The sequence below is a fragment of the Schistocerca gregaria genome, chromosome 7 (genome assembly GCF_023897955.1).
Source record: "Schistocerca gregaria isolate iqSchGreg1 chromosome 7, iqSchGreg1.2, whole genome shotgun sequence".
Taxonomy (NCBI): Eukaryota; Metazoa; Arthropoda; class Insecta; order Orthoptera; family Acrididae; genus Schistocerca; species Schistocerca gregaria.
The window spans coordinates 160762466-160780117 of record NC_064926.1 but is presented as its reverse complement, the minus strand read 5'-3'; the positions used below and the strand labels follow the sequence as shown (position 1 = coordinate 160780117).

General features: G+C 44.9%; 1 protein-coding gene and 1 non-coding gene across 7 annotated transcripts in view; one reads left to right on the top strand and one right to left on the bottom strand.

Moving 5' to 3' along the window:
• The window catches only part of LOC126281896 (ankyrin repeat and death domain-containing protein 1A-like), a 713288-nt gene that overhangs the window by 223680 nt on the left and 471956 nt on the right, over positions 1–17652 (top strand). The window contains exon 1 of one of the 6 annotated variants that reach the window (XM_049981217.1): positions 15927–16155. The exons of 3 other annotated variants lie outside the window; for them this stretch is intronic. The gene's annotated coding sequence lies outside the window, so the exon portion shown is untranslated. Of the gene's footprint in view, positions 1–15926; positions 16156–17652 lie in introns of those variants that run through there. 2 more of the 6 variants (XM_049981215.1, XM_049981219.1) reach the window with 2 other exon arrangements.
• Positions 17089–17161, bottom strand: Trnaa-cgc (transfer RNA alanine (anticodon CGC)). The gene has a single exon. It is a non-coding gene; the product is annotated as a tRNA-Ala (tRNA).

Sequence of the window (17652 nt, the reverse complement as noted above, 5' to 3'; positions counted from 1 at the left end):
ACCTTGTCATTGCAGTTTTCAATGCAGTGCCGAAACTAATAAGATTCAGTATCTGTGAGTCCGGAAGATTTAGCAGCAGACGAACAACGTTAATTCAAAGTAAGTATGAAGTGTGTACCCTCCTTTTTACATTCTGAGTCGAGTTTCCATGTTGTATCTGAAGTTATATTAGGGAATTTTAACTACCTTATTTTCCAGTTATTTGCTGAATTACCCATATATCTGACCGAACCTTGACAGTTTTCTTAATGTGTGTAGTTTATTTGCCTGTTTAAGAATTAAAACCTACAGATTTACAGTAGGAACTGTAATCAGGTAACGGAGTTAAATGTTTTTGTATTTACACAACAAGCGTTTCTAGGACGTTTCGTTATTTGTCATTCCTATTTATTTATTCTTTAGAGCACATCTATTTTTAAGTTCCTCTTAAGTTGGCTTATACAACCGGGCATGTTTAATCGATGTCTGGATTATTTTTGTTTTGAACACTTACGCACAGAATTTTGCAGGAATTTAACGTTATGAGACCCGAAAATGTGACTGTTGGCTTTTTTCTTCTAGATCTGAAGACTTCAGAGGAGATTAGACTTATGGGGTTTTGGAATTTGCGGAAGGCTTCGACCCACGTGTGTTGCCTACGACAGTGGTAGAATTTTCGTTACGGTTACGAACTGTTGTAGTACTTTCTTTGAAAGTTAATTATGTGTATTTCTTTGCAGACTACGATTAGAACTATAAAACCGATGTTTAGGTTCATCGTTAAAAGTGAGGTTATAATTCGTACTGGATTATACAAGTGCTGTTCCAGGGGACCCATTTACAATTATTGCGTTTTCTTTTCGTAAATCAACGATGTTTCTCTTCTATATTATATTAATCTTGTCAATTTTATGTGTCTGCTACAATCAGTATCCTCCATAACATGTTTCACATATAATACTTATTGTTTACCACTGAAAATGAGCAATCCGTCTCTCCCTTTGATTGCAATGACAACAGATGTCATATCAAACCGACCCTTCTTCTGAAAAATCTTTTCTGTGGTTTTCTCACTCCCCCCGTCCTCCCCATCTGTGATTTCACATACCTCCGTATTGTGAATATTCTACGTCTACATCTAGTTAGGTCCTCAACAAGCCAACATATGGCGTGATGGCGAAGGGTACCCTGTACCACTGATAACCATTACCTTTCCCGTCCCAACCGCATATAGAGCGAGGGAAAAACGACTGTCTATACGCCTCCGTATGAGTCCTAATCTCTCGTATGTTATCTTCGTGATCTTCAAGAGCAATGTACGTTGGCGGCAGTAGAATCGTTCTACATCCAGCTTCAAATGTCGATTGTCCAAATTTTCTCCATTGTATTCCTAGAGAAGAACGTCACCTTTGCACCAGGGATTCTCGTTTGAGTTGCCGAACCATCTCCATAACACTCACGTGTTGCCGGAACTAACCGGTAATAAATTTGGCAGCCCGCCCCTGAGTTGGTTCGATGTCTTCCTTTAATCCGAACCGATACGGATTCCAAACACTCGAGCATTACTGAAGAACAGGTTGTACCAGCGTTCTATTTGCTGTCTCCTTTTCAAATGAACCAGACTTCTATCAGTAACAACAAAGTCAACTATTCGTCTTCCCTACCACAGTTCTCACATGTTTATTCCATTTCACATCGCTTTGCCGCGCTACGCTCAGATATTTAAACGAGGAAGATATTTCAGAAGAAGGGTCGGTGTAATATGACATGTGTTGTTACCATGGCAGTCGGCGAGGAAGACTGATTTCTAACGCCAGTTAATTTCTGACATTAATTTGTAACACCAAATTCTTCCAGTTCCTTCTTTGTCGGTGTCAGCACACACCACGTTTCACTGTCATTATGCTGTGTTCCAGACGGATTGAATCAGAATTACCTGTTACAACATTTCGTCGGTAGGGTTTAAACAAATTCGACTACGTTTGATTTATACTTTTATTCCTTTCTCGGATTTGGGGATATACTTATATAGCCTTAAACAGCCACATTGAGGTTAACGTACGTGATCTGCCCCAACCAATTGCCTACCTGTAATATAACAAGTGTGCGCGAACTACTGGTAATGCAGTGGTGGAACAAAACATCAAGGTTACCTTTGTGTAAAAGAAGAAAGCAGGAATGTTTCATAGCAAGGAACAATGAGCTCTACCTGAATATCATGATGAATGAACGCGCTGTTTAACACTTGATGTCCTACGGGAGATAGAGCAAGGGAAATACGTTGCCACGGGTCGTATGTCACACCTATCCGCGGGCGAGAGCACTGGCAGAAGCGGTGGCTAGAAAGCGAAAAGCCGTCTGCAAAAACCCGGGACAGGCGTAATAGCCCACCAGTCGCAGATAGGCGGGAATGACGCTTGATGGCCCCACGCCAAGGAAAAGCGGTCGACGGTCCCAGCCGCTCCTCCCTCTTCACGGTATTCTCCTCGCGCACGTATGTCAGACAAAATAGTTCACAAAAACCTGTATGTAAGGAAATGATACATTCAGTTGTATGTATTATCTACACTAATGGCCATTAAAATTGCTACACCACGAAGATGTCGTGCTAGAGATGAGAAATATAACCGACAGGAAGAAGATGCTGTGATGTGCAAATGATTAGCTTTTCAGAGCATTCACACAAGGTTGGCGCTGGTGGCGACACCTACAAGGTGCTGACATGATCAAAGTACCCAACCAATTTCTCATACAAAAACAGCAGTTGATCGGCGTTGCCTGGTGAAACGTTGTTGTGATGCCTCGTGTTAGGAGGAGAAATGCGTACCATCACGCTTCCGACTTTGATAAATGTCGGATTGTAGCCTATCGCGATTGCGGTTTATCGTATCGCGACATTGCTGCTCGCGTTGGTCGAGATCCAATGACTGTTAACAGAATACGGAATCGGTGTGTTCGGGAGGGTAACACGGAACGCCGTGCTGGATCCCCTTGTATCACTAGCAGTCGAGATGACTGGCATCTTATCCGCATGGCTGCAACGGATCGTGCAGACACGTCTCGATCCCTGAGTCAACAGATGGGGACGTTTGCAAGACAACAACCATATGAACGAACAGTTCGACGACGTTTCCAGCAGCATGGACTATCAGTTCGGAGACCATGGCTGCGGTTACCCTTGACGCTGCATCACAGACAGGAGCGCCTGCGATGGTGTACTCAACGACGAAACCGGGTGCACGGATGGCAAAACGTCATTTTTTCGGATGAATCCAGGTTCTGTTTACAACATCATGATTGTCGCATCCGTGTTTGGTGACATCGCTGTGAACGCACATTGGAAGCGTATATTCGTCATCGCCTTACTGACGTATCACCCGGCGTGGTGGGCTGGGCTGCCATTGGTTACACGTCTCGGTCACCTCTTGTTAGCATTGACGGCACTTTGAACAGTGGACGCTACATTTCAGATGTGTTACGACCCGTGGCTCCACCCTTCATTCGATCCTTACGAAACCCTAAATTTCAGCAGGATAATGCACGACCGCATGTTGCAGGTCCCGTTCGGGCCTTTATCGATACAGAAAATGTTCGACTGCTGCCCTGGCGAGCACATTCTCCAGGTCTCTCACCAATTGAAACCGTCGGGTCACTGGTGGCCGAGCAACTGGCTCGTCACAATACGCCAGTCACTACTCTTGATGAACTGTGGTATCGTGTTGAAGCTGCATGGGAGGCTGTAACTGTACACGCCGTCCAAGATCTGTCTGACTCCATGCCCAGGCGTATCAAGGCCGTTAATATGGCCAGAGGTGGTTGTCCTGGGTACTGATTTCTCAGGGTCTATGCACCCAAATTGCGTGAAAATATAATAACATGACAGTTCTAGTATAATATATTCGTCCAATGAATACCCGTTTATCATCTGCATATCTTCTTCGTGTAGCAATTTTAATGGCCAGTAGTGTACCTTTGTGTTCCATTACACCACCTTCAGGCCCCTCTGTGATAACAGATTGTCATTCGGATACGTGATAATCTTCATTATGCATCTCGTAGAGGATATAAGGAATCAATGACTGCTATTCTCAACCCGCTTTCCTGTTGTCGAAGTCAATGAAAATCACCAACAGCCCTGTAACCTAATATGTTATTTTATTTTATTTTGAAGATTACCAGTTCCAGCATTTCATTATGCCAGCTTCAGGATAAGCACCTCTCCATCCCTGATGCCGTAATGAAATGCTGAAACTGGTAGCCTTGAAAATAAAGTAAAATATCACCTTAAGATACAAGACTGTTGCTAAATTTCATTGACACTGGCAATTACTTAACCAGCCGATGTCCCCTGACCATGATGGACCAACAAGGATTTCTTTCCTGTTTGTGATGTGAACGCTGGCAGTAAATCAACTAGACTGTTGCCATAAAAATAGTCCGCCTGGACAAAGAAGTTAAGGATGTAGAACGGAAAGAAGAAACGAAATGAAATTCCCCGGGTTGAGAGGTTATACAATGGTTTTTCTGTGATTAGAAAATTTCCAAAGAAGGAGCCCTCTCCCTCTGACCTGGATACATGCAGTGAGTCAGTTTAGAACAGCGTCAAACAAACATTAGTTCCTATCCTGAGGCAAGGTGGCGCACGGCTAATGTAACTTGTCGTTGATAGCCTGGATATTGGCACTGAAATACACTCCTGGAAATGGAAAAAAGAACACATTGACACCGGTGTGTCAGACCCACCATACTTGCTCCGGACACTGCGAGAGGGCTGTACAAGCAATGATCACACGCACGGCACAGCGGACACACCAGGAACCGCGGTGTTGGCCGTCGAATGGCGCTAGCTGAGCAGCATTTGTACACCACCGCCGTCAGTGTCAGCCAGTTTGCCGTGGCATACGGAGCTCCATCGCAGTCTTTAACACTGGTAGCATGCCGCGACAGCGTGGACGTGAACCGTATGTGCAGTTGACGGACTTTGAGGGAGGGAGTATAGTGGGAATGCGGGAGGCCGGGTGGACGTACCGCCGAATTGCTCAACACGTGGGGCGTAGGGTCTCCACAGTACATCGATGTTGTCGCCAGTGGTCGGCGGAAGGTGCACGTGCCCGTCGACCTGGGACCGGACCGCAGCGACGCACGGATGTACGCCAAGACCGTAGGATCCTACGCAGTGCCGTAGGGGACCGCACCGCCACTTCCCTGCAAATTAGGGACACTGTTGCTCCTGGGGTATCGGCGAGGACCATTCGCAACTGTCTCCATTAAGCTGGGCTACGGTCCCGCACACCGTTAGGCCGCCTTGCGCTCACGCCCCAACATCGTGCAGCCCGCCTCCAGTGGTGTCGCGACAGGCGTCAATGGAGGGACGAATGGAGACGTGTCGTCTTCAGCGATGAGAGTCGCTTCTGCCTTGGTGCCAATGATGGTCGTATACGTGTTTGGCGCCGTGCAGGTGAGCGCCACAAACAGGACTGCATACGACCGAGGCACACAGGGCCAACACCCGGCATCATGGTGTGGGGAGCGATCTCCTACACTGGCCGTACACCTCTGGTGATCGTCGAGGGGACACTGAATAGTGCACGGTACATCCAAACCGTCGTTCTACCATTCCTAGACCGGCAAGGGAACTTGCTGTTCCAACAGGACAATGCACGTCCGCATGTATCCTGTGCCACCCAACGTGCTCTAGAAGGTGTAAGTCAACTACCCTGGTCAGCAAGATCTCCGGATCTGTCCCCCATTGAGCATGTTTGGGACTGGATGAAGCGTCGTCTCACGCGGTCTGCACGTCCAGCACGAACGCTGGTCCAACTGAGGCGCCAGGTGGAAACGGCATGGCAAGCCGTTCCACAGGACTACATCCAGCATCTCTACGGTCGTCTCCATGGGAGAATAGCAGCTTGCATTGCTGCGAAAGGTGGATATACACTGTACTAGTGCCGACATTGTGCATGCTCTGTTGCCTGTGTCTATGTGCCTTTGGTTCTGTCAGTATGCCCTCTCGCAGAGTCCGCAGCAAGTGTGGTGGGTCTGACACACCGGTGTCAGTGTTCTTTTTTCCATTTCCAGGAGTGTATGAATACCCGTTTATCACCTGCATTTCTTCTTGGCGTAGCATTTTTAATGGCCAGTAGTGTATTAACGTCTGCTTGCATTACAGACTCTATAGACTTCTTGTCCCGGCTCTTTGACGACACCATCGTGGAATTATTTAAACATATCTTGACGTCATCGTATTTTTTACATGGTGGAGATAATGTAAAAGGGGATCTATGCCGATAGCTCGTGGGCTGTTAACCACCTGACGCGGTTTCATACAGGAAAATATTATATTAATGGATGTCGCCGCGAAAGCATGCCTTCGTGCGGTGATTTGTTGGTCGCCGCTACGGGAACAGCTCAATGTTGCGTCGCTGCGCCGCTCTGTGTTGCATTCAGCCACGCACGAGATTCCGATCTGCGAACTCAACGCGTGTAAAGCTATCCACAGTGCTCTGTATCACCGTTAACGCGCAACTAACTCTGTCAGATAAACAAACCCGAAAGAGATCCCAGCGCTGATCAATGCAGTCTTTGAGAGCGACGAGTGAAGTAACCATTACTGTTGTCAATAGCAAGTACCGCGAGCGATTGAAAGGAGTTTATTTCCAAACATGATACACAGCGTACGCCGTCGGCATTTGCACTTTTGCCCAGAAATTTTCAGTGTAACACAAGTGCGAAGATAGGAGGGGTGATAAATGTAACGAAATGTAATTACGCTGTAACCAGTTATCGAGACCGTGGGCCCTTACGCAGAAATATACTTAAATAACCTCCGAAATCTTGACGGTTGAATTCTAAGTCACGCTTTATGATATTCCACAAGCCGCATATAATGCAGAACATGCTTACAGTGTCCAAAATTAAATTTGCTTCTAACATGCCTCACAGTTACGATAACAGTCATCGGCCAGAAAGAAATGACTATTATCGCGACTGTGACGAACCTCGGAAGAAAAGAAAAAAGATTGGCATCTATATGATCTAGCTAAACGCGGTGATCGTCGAATATCTATAACGGAGAAACGTTATGAATTCTCCTCTTCTTATACTTGCAAGGCTGATACCATGGAGGTATTATAAGGTGAAAGAAATTATTCTCTGCACATTCGAAAGTGGTACTTTATGTAACTTTTCGATAAATCCTTTAGAACACAGCTCAAATAATTCGTAGCGATCAGATGCTTTTGATCGTCATGTCACATACATTAAAATACAACCATTTACACCCTTTATGTAAATTTTTGGTTGACTGAGGTGTAAAACAAAACTCGCGAGCTTTGAGATCTTCTGAGCACCCTGTAAAGTACTCTGAAATATTGCAATTTATATGGTTTACGTAATTTTCCAGATAATATTTTTCATATAGCGCAAAAAAGTAATTCATAGCCTTGGGATACTTTTGAGCACTCTGTGAGGTACATCAAAATACTGCAAATAACGCTATTTAAATAATTCTTGTATAAATGTGAATGTGGCATCAGTTGACCTGAAGCAGCTTGTGTGTGTGTGTGTGTGTGTGTGTGTGTGTGTGTGTATGTATGTGGTTGTGTATGAGAGAGAGACAGACAGAGAGAGAGAGAGAGAGAGAGAGAGAGAGAGAGAGAGAGAGTGCTTACATAAATTTTAGTAAATGACAGAATAATTGTGAACATTACACTCAGTTTAGGTAAAGATAGTTGTGGAAATACTATAGTTAATTGAACATATTTGGACATGACGCTAGAAAATCAGTGGCTATGTATTCTTAAAATATTTTTCAGAAGTACCACTGTGGAAAACTGCGGTGGATTCATTCAATCATAGCGAGCATTGGAAAAAACTGCTGTACTTATTTCAGTGTGGTTTTTCCCGCCAGTGGTACCGCGCACGGTGCATAATAATTTTCAAATATTCCCGCCATCCGCCGTCTTTAATTTTTAAGACAAACACGGTAATTCCAGGACCTGTCGCAGATTTATGATCGCGGAACTCATTACCAGATTTGGATGGAGCCACCTAATGTTTTATGATCTTGAGACTTTATCTTTGAGACTTTCATCTCACCGGGCGTCTGGAAACATGGTCAAAATTCTGGGGACTCAGATGTCGTCAAACCTCTAGGACAATAGCTACAGTTCCAGCTTTCAGGAACACTGCATGTAGGCTCTTTTTCATTTTTGGAAAAAGCTTATAACGACTGGTGGTCACTGATTGGGAAACTGGCAGTACGTAAATGAAATCTTGTGCTGTTTTACTGGGTTAATGTGCTTACTCTATCTTTGTAAGCAAACCGGGCAAAACAATTAGTCACCCCAAGAGGCATGACACTAATAATGCGCAGAGATATCAGTAGCGTTTAAAATGGTCTAAGTTCGACGAGGAGGACAGTAAGCAAACACAAATATACACTGAGGTGGCAAAGGTCATGGAATACCTCAATAATACCGCGTCTGACCTCCTTTCCCCCGGAGGAGTGCAGCAAGTCGACTTGGCACGGACTCAGGAACCGCGGAATGTGCCCTGCTTAAATATTGAGCTATGCTGCCTCTACAACGAACGGTCCATAACTGTGAAAGTGTTGCCGGTGAAGGATTTTGTGCACGAATTGACTTCTCGATTATGTCCCATAAATGTTCTATGGAATTCACAATGGACGATCTGGGTGGCCAAATTATTCGCTCGAACTGTGCAGAATGTTCTTCAAACCAGCCTCGAACAACTGTGGTCGGATTGTCATCCATAAAAATATCATCTTTGTTTCGGAACATGAAGTCCATGAATGGCTCCAGATGGTCTCCAAGTAACCGAACATAATAACTTCCAGTGAATGATCGACTGAGTTGGAGCAGAAGACATAGTCCATTCCATGTGAACAGAGCACACACCATTATGGAACCACCACCAGCTTGCACAGTAGGCCTGTCGTTGTGGCCGAATGGTTCTAGACTCTTCAGTCTAGAACTGCGCTGCTCCTACGGTCGCAGGTTCGAATCCTGCCTTGGGATTGGATGTGTGTGATGTCCTTAGGTTAGTTAGGTTTAAGTAGTTCTATGTCTAGGGAACTGATGACCTCAGATGTTATGTCCCATAGTGCTTAGAGCCATTTGAACCATTTGAACTTTGCATAGTGCCTTGCTCCCACCTTGGGTGAGTGACTTCGTGGGATCTCGTTCGAACCCTACCATCACAACCGAAATCGGGAATCATCTGACCAGGCCACGATTATCCAGTCATGTAGGGTCCAACCGATGTGGTGACGAGCCCAGGAGAGGCGCTGCAGGCGATGTCGTGCTGTTAGCAAAGCTACTCACTACGATCGTCTGCTGCCACAGCCCAATAACGCCAAATTTCGCCTCGCTGTCCTAACGGATATATTCGTCGTAGGACCATTTTGATTTCAACGTTTATTTCCCGCAGTGTTGCTTGTCTGTTAGCACTAACACCTCTACGTCAGCGCCAGTGCTTCCGGTCGCTCAGTGAAGGCCGTCGTTTTCATCACACACTATTGCGTCGTGGATCTCGGGATATTGAATTTCTTAACGACTTCCAAAATGGAATACCCCATGCCTCTAGCTCCAACTACCATTCCAAGTCCAAAGTCTGTTAGTTCCCGTCGTGCAGCCATGTTCACGTCGGATACCTTATGACATGAATCACCTGAGCACAAATGACACCTCCTCCAATGTACTGCCCTACTATACCTTGCGTAGGCGATACTGCCACTACCTGTATATGTGGATACCGCTGCCTCGTAACTTTTCTCTCCTCAGTGTATTCAGGGGTGCCATTGCAGAAGACAGTGGTGATTAGATGATGTAACGCTGTAAGTTTGCGGAGATGGTGACGGCTACGTTTCACCCGCTGTTTCAGATAACTGCTCACTATTTTACAGATTAAGATCTGGTATCTGGTGGGCCAGGTGCGGTAGGGTGCCTGAGCGTTTGTCAAAAACAGAAACGTATGCGTGCAGCACTTCGAACACATTTGTCATCTTGGTACATGTAGAAGAAAGAAGAAAACTTTGTCAAGGCGAAAACTAAAATAAATTTCCTACTTCATGTTCCCCTAATCTGAATGATTGATCCCAAGTCCTGATGCGAAAGACATACTTTTTATGGCTGTTCTCTTTTAAGTGAATAACTATCCTCCGTCCTGAACTTCGCCTTCCACTAATTGTATTGCCTCATTAGGCAATGCCCTCGAGGTTTTTCGTAACTGGGACCTTTCGGGGCCACATAACACGCCTCCAGAGAGGTAATGTACAGTTTCTGAGTTATTTGCCATACTGCGGTGGATTTCGTGTGCTGTTAGGAGCCATGTCCTTGTAGTAGGTACCGGACTCTAAATCCTACTACGGGCATGTGGAGCGTTTCCAGTGAAACTTGGGAAATTTCGGGGACAAGTAATCTATGACTTAGGGACCAGGTAGTTTCCAGGAATACCAGGCAACTTTCACAGCTTTCAGAGTTGGCGTAAAATTTCACCTGTATCACTTTGTTGACCCAAATAGCCGACTGTCCCATTGAAATGACTGCGGTGCCATGAATTACGTCACACATGAAGAGCTATAAGGAATAGCGCAGTAGGCAACACAGTTGAAGAGGAGTGGACGTCTCTAAAAAGGGCCATCACAGAAGGTGGGAAGGAGGAAAACGTAGGTACAAAGAAGGTAGCTGCGAAGAAACCATGGGTAACAGAAGAAATACTTCAGTTGATTGATGAAAGGAGGAAGTACAAACATGTTCCGGGAAAATCAGGAATACAGAATTACAAGTCGCTGCGGAATGAAATAAATAGGAAGTGCAGGGGAGCTAAGACGAAATGGCTGCAGGAAAAGATGTGAAGACATCGAAAAAGATATGATTGTCGGAAGGACAGATTCAGCATACAGGAAAGTCAAAACAACCTTTGGTGACATTAAAAGCAACGGTGGTAACATTAAGAGTGCAACGGGAATTCCACTGTTAAATTCAGACGAGAGAGCAGATAGGTGGAAAGAATACATTGAAAGCCTCTATGAGGGTGAAGATTTGTCTGATGTGATAGAAGAAGAAACAGGAGTCGATTTAGAAAAGATAGGGGATCCAGTATTAGAATCGGAATTTAAAAGAGCTTTGGAGGACGTAAGGTCAAATAGGGCAGAAGGAATAGATAACATTCCATCAGAATTTCTAAAATCATTAGGGGAAGTGGCAACAAAACGACTATTCACGTTGGTGTGTAGAATATATGAGTCTGGCGACATACCATCTGACTTTCGAAAAAGCATCATCCACACAATTCCGAAGACGGCAAGAGCTGACAAGTGCGAGAATTATCGCACAATCAGCTTAACAGCTCATGCATCGAAGCTGCTTACAAGAATAATATACAGAAGAATGGAAAAGAAAATTGAAAATGCGCTAGGTGACGATCAGTTTGACTTTAGGAAAAGGAAAGGCACGAGAGAGGCAATTCTGACGTTACGGCTAATAATGGAAGCAAGGCTAAAGAAAAATCAAGACACGTTCATAGGATTTGTCGACCTGGAAAAAGCGTTCGACAACATAAAATGGTGCAAGCTGTTCAAGAATCTGAAAAAAGTAGGGGTAAGCTATAGGGAGAGACGGGTCAAATACAATATGTACAACAACCAAGAGGGAATAATAAGAGTGGACGATCAAGAACGAAGTGCCCGTATTAAGAAGGTTGTAAGAAAAAGCTGTGGCCTTTCGCCCCTACTCTTCAATCTGTACATCGAGGAAGAAATGATGGAAATAAAAGAAAGGTTCAGGAGCGGAATTAAAATAAAAGGTGATAGGATATCAATGATACGATTCGCTGATGACATTGCTATCCTGAGTGAAAGTGAAGAAGAATTAAATGATCTGCTGAACGGAATGAACAGTCTAATGAGTACACAGTATGGTTTGAGAGTAAATCGGAGAAAGACGAAGGTAATGAGAAGTAGTAGAAATGAGAACAGCGAGAAACTTAACATCAGGATTGATGGTCACGAAGTCAATGCAGTTAAGGAATTCTGCAACCTAGGCAGTAAAATAACCAATGACGGGCGGAGCAAGGAGCACATCGAAAGCACACTCGCTATCGCAAAAAAGGCATTTCTGGCCAAGAGAAGTCTACTAATATCAAATACTGGCCTTAATTTGAGGAAGAAATTTGTGAGGATGTACGTCTGGAGTACAGCATTGTATAGTAGTGAAACATGGACTGTGGGAAAACCGGAACAGAAGAGAATCGAAGCATTTGAGATGTGGTGCTATAGACGAATGTTGAAAATTAGGTGGACTGATAAGGTAAGGAATGAGGAGATTCTACGCAGAATCGGAGAGGAAAGGAACATGTGGAAAACACTGATAAGGAGAACGGACAGGATGATAGGACATCTGCTAAGACATGAGGGAATGACTTCCATGGTACTAGAGGGAGCTGTAGAGGGCAAAAACTGTAGAGGAAGACAGAGATTGGAATACGTCAAGCAAATAATTGAGGAAGTAGGTTGCAAGTGCTACTCTGAGGTGAAGAGGTTAGCACAGGGGAGGAATTCCTGGCGGGCCGCATCAAACCAGTCAGTCGACTGATGACCAAAGAAAAAAAAAAAAAAGAAGGAGAGTGATATGATGCCTAGTACAAGCTCGACATATCTGCAGCGCTCCAAAGCGACCACTGTTCTCTATTAAGAGAATGACTATTTTGACCTATGAGCTTAAATGACTTGAAAATAAATGGCAGGAATTAGTTTCGGAGTGACCCTCGTTGGAAAGAGAGCTCGATCCGTTGCCAGATAATTTTAGGCAACTTTCACATTGCTGATGATAAACGCCTGACATCATGTATGTACCCTTCTTAAGGTTCAGTACTTCAAACAATAAAAACGGAACACTTAATTATAGGACTACCATCTTGTCCGTTCGTCTGTCTATATGTCTGCCTGTCTGTCCATCGAAACGTTAATATTACATTTTCTCACGAACGTATAGAGACATAAAGTTAAAATTCATGTTATACGTAACACCTACGATCCCTTCTAGGTGTGAAAAAAGGTCTGAGTCGATGTAGTCAAAAGATAATTCCTTTTACGTCACATTTTTTGATACTCGGAAATTCTATCAACCAAGACCTGTGGATTAACTACGCTCTAAGTTGTAAGTAAAAACAAAAAAAAAAAAAAAAAAAAAAAAAAAACGCACCACGAAGCGATTATCCAAATGGGACGAAAATCGGTAGATATTATGTATATGTAGCGACAAAAAAATTATTACACTTTCAGAACAACTGAATGATTTATTCAAGAGAAGGAGGTTCAGAAATTGAGCAAGTCTATGACACTTTAGTCACTGTCTGGCTCTCACGCAAACAGTTATTCGGCTTAGCGTTGATTGGTAGAACTCACGAATGTCCTCCTGCGGGATAATGTGCCATATTCAGCCCAGTTGGAATATCAGATCGTGAAACTCAATATCTGGCTGGAGGGTCCTGCAATCAATACTGCACACTTTATAAACTGTGGAGACATCCGTCGATCTTGCTGGCCAAAGTAGGGTTTGACAAAAACGAAGACAAGGAGTTGAAACTCTCTCTATGTGGAAGTGAGCAATATATTGTTGAAATGTAAGCTAAAGATGGATTGTCATTAAGGAAAACAAAACGGCGTAGAATAACATCGACGTGCCTCTAAGCAAAAGGGCGCCATAGATGATGACCAAAGGGATCACGTTATGAACAAAAGAAATGGCACCCCTAGACAGTTACTCCTCCCTATCGGGCCATATGGCGGGCGACAGTCTCCATACACGTCTTCGGCCTGGAATCAGATTGACAGGAGGAGAATTGTCTTCCGTGATGAGTGCCACTTCGATCTGAGCCCTGCTGACCACCAAAGACGTGTATGGAGTCGTCGGGGATAGCAAAGGGATACCAACGTGACTGCTGCCCGCCATAAGGCTCAACAACCGGAAGTGATTGTCCAGGGGTGACATTTCTTTTTATAGCATCCGCATCCGTGACAACTTTACAGCCCAGCGATATTCGACGATATTCTACTCCCCGTTTTGTTGCCTTCCTTGGCAAGCCATACTAGTCTTACTTTTGAGCAAGGTAACGCCCACTCGCAAACAGCGAGAGTTTATATTGCTTGTCTTAGTGCTTTTGGCACACCCCGCCTTGGCCAACAAGATCGACTGATCTCCCCAAAGTTGAGAACGTTAGCTGCATTTATTACAGAGATCTGGATTTTGACGATCTAATACGCCAACTGGACACATATTGGCCAGATATCCCACAGGAGGTCTTCCAACAGTTCTATCAATCATCACCAAGCAGCATAAGGCCTGCATAAAGGACATAGGTGGACTTTCTCGATACTGAATTGCTCAATTTGTCAAACTCTTTCTCTTAATAAATCATTTGATTTCCATGAAAGTTAATCATTTGACTAATTCCTTCGCGGTGAGCCGTTTTCAGTCTTCGTATCAACTTAGCCTTCAAATGCCGACGATATGAGGAGTCGCCAGAAAGAACGCGTCGTTTGGATTTCACGTCGAATTGTTGATTCTTGTTTCCGCCTCGATACATGGGGTAGGGGCCGAGCAGTTCTAGGCGCTACAGTCTGGAACAGCGTGACCGCTACGGTCGCAGGTTCGATCCTGCGTCGGGCATGGGTGTGTGTGATGTCCTTAGGTTGGTTAAGTTTAAGTAGTTCTGAGTTGTAGGGGACTGATGACCTCAGAAGTAAAGTCCCGTAGTACTCAGAGCCATTTGAACCAATTGGGGTAGGTTAGGGACAAATACGTCAGGGAACGGGCTGCCGGTAAAGACACAAGCACCATACCGTTTGAGCCACACGAAATTTCTACATCTACATCTACATGATTACTCTACAATTCACATTTAAGTGCTTGGCAGAGGGTTCATCGAACCACAATCATACTATCTACCATTTCACTCCCGAACAGCGCGTGGGAAAAACGAACACCTAAACCATTCTGTTCGAGCTCTGATTTCTCTTATCTTATTTTGATGATTATTCCTACCTATGAAGGTTGGGATCAACAAAATATTTTCGCAGTCGGAAGAGAAAGTTGGTAACTGAAATTTCGTAAATAGATCTCGCCGCGACGAAAAACGTCTTCGCTTTAATGACTGCCATCCCAACTCGCGTTTCATATCTGCCACACTCTGTCCCCTATTACGTGATAATACAAAACGAGCTGCCCTTTTTTGCACCCTTTCGATGTCCTCCATCAATCCCACCTGGTAAGGATCCCACACCGCGCAGCAGTATTCTAACAGAGGGCGAACGAGTGTAGTTTAAGCCGTCTCTTTAGTGGAGTTGTTGCATCTTCTAAGTGTCCTGCAAATGAAACGCAATCGGCTCGCCTTCCCAACAATATTATCTATGTGGTCTTTCCAAATGAAGTTTTTCGTAATTTTAACGCCCATGTACTTAGTTCAATTGACAGCCTTGGGAATTGTACTATTTATCGGGTAATAGAATTCCAACGGATTTCTTTTGGAACTCGAATTGCGAACTTCCTGACAGGAAATCACGAATCCAGTCGCACTACATAATGAAGTTGTGCGGAACCTTCAGAGCGCTATCTCAACTCGTACGTTTTTTTCTTGCACGACAGAACAGAGAGACAAGGCGTCGTTTGTAGATGTTGGGACACGCGAGGACACAGGAGACGGCGTGGCTTTGTGCTGTCAGCAGCCACTTAGAAGGCTGGCCAGGCCGCTGCGACGTCGCCTGCCCGACGTCTAATTTTAGGGCAGCGGACGGACTGCGCTGTCGCAGGCAGCGCGATTAGCGGGCTATCAGCCGCCTCCAGCCTCCAGCCTCAGCCTCCAGAACCCACCCCAGCCCTTCCCGCCCCCCACCTCCTGCCCCCGCCACAGCACCCACGCACGCACAGCAGTCACACCGCGGCGGTAGTGGCGGTCGTGTCGCGACACGGCTGCGCCGCCATCATTGTCTCGTTAACTGGCGGGCCCGTTCGCGCGTTGATAGCCCCGCGGGGCTACAGTGTTCTGGCGACGACCCGTAGCGCTCTTCGGCAGCAGGGCGTGAAATGCTTTCACGCTGGTGGCTCGCAGAACATGTTGTTACCCACTGGACGCCTAAGTGGACAGTCTCTTCATTGGGTCAGTGGAAACCTTTTCGTTATCTATGTTACTACATAAAAACAGGTCACTGTTTAACGTTCGCACCGAAAATCTGGAAAAGTTCCTGACCGTTTTACTTCAGATTTTTACATGTAACTAATACACTTTGGAATGGACCTAGGTTACATATATTTAATGTATGTGGTATAGAAACATATATTTACAATCTATAGTGCTATGTAAAAACAGGTCGATATTTAACGTTGTTCTCAGTAATCTCGAAAAATTACTGATCGTTATATAATACGAAACTGTTGTTACCAAAAACCTCGCAAAGTTCTCGACTGATTCACTTCAGATTTGTATATAGTATTCTAATAAACTTTCAGACGGGCATATGATATGCTACTTCTTGAAAGAACTGTGTAAAAGTTTTCTTCTAAACAAACTGCGAGAAAGAATATGCTGTGGTATACTGTGTAGTGAAAACGTGCGGTTTCGGTTTCTTTCTCGTAGACAGTTTTAACTATCAAAGCAGCGCAGCTAAACTCTTAGACAAATTGTTTCTCACATATATAGGGTGTTACAAAAAGGTACGGCCAAATTTTCAGCAAACATTCCTCACACATAAGGAAAGAAAATATGCTAGGTGGACATGTGTCCGGAAAGGCTTACTTTCCATGTTAGAGTCATTTCATTACTTCTCTTAAAAACACTGGAATGGAAACACACAGCAACAGAACGTACCAGCGTGACTTCAAACACTTTGTTACAGGAAATGTTCAAAATGTTCTCCGTGGCGGCGGTGGCGATTAGTGTTTAACGTCCCGTCGACAACGAGGTCATTAGAGACGGAGCGCAAGCTCGGGTTAGGGAAGGATTGGGAAGGAAATCGGCCGTGCCCTTTCAAAGGAACCATCCCGGCATTTGCCTGAAACGATTTAGGGAAATCACGGAAAACCTAAATCAGGATGGCCGGAGACGGGATTGAACCGTCGTCCTCCGGAATGCGAGTCCAGTGTGCTAACCACTGCGCCACCTCGCTCGGTGTGTTCTCCGTTAGCGAGGATACATGCATCCACCCTCCGTCGCATGGAATCCCTGATGCGCTGATGCAGCCCTGGACAATGGCGTATTGTATGACAGCCGTCTACATTACGAGCACGAAGTGTCTCTACATTTGGTACCGGGGTTGCGTAGACAAGAGCTTTCAAATGCCCCCATGAATGAAACTCAACAGGGTTGAGGTCGGGAGACCGTGGGGGCCATGGAATTGGTCCGCCTCTACCAATCCATCGGTCACCGAATCTGTTGTTGAGAAGCGTACGAACACTTCGACTGAAATGTGCACGAGCTCCATCGTGTATGAACCACATGTTGTGTCGTACTTGTAAAGGCACATGTTCTAGCAGCACAGGTAGGGTATCCCATATGAAATCATGATAACGTGCTCCATTGAGCGTAGGTGGAACGAAACTAAAATGAGCTCTAACATGGAAATTAAGCATTTCCGGACACATGTCCACATAACATCTT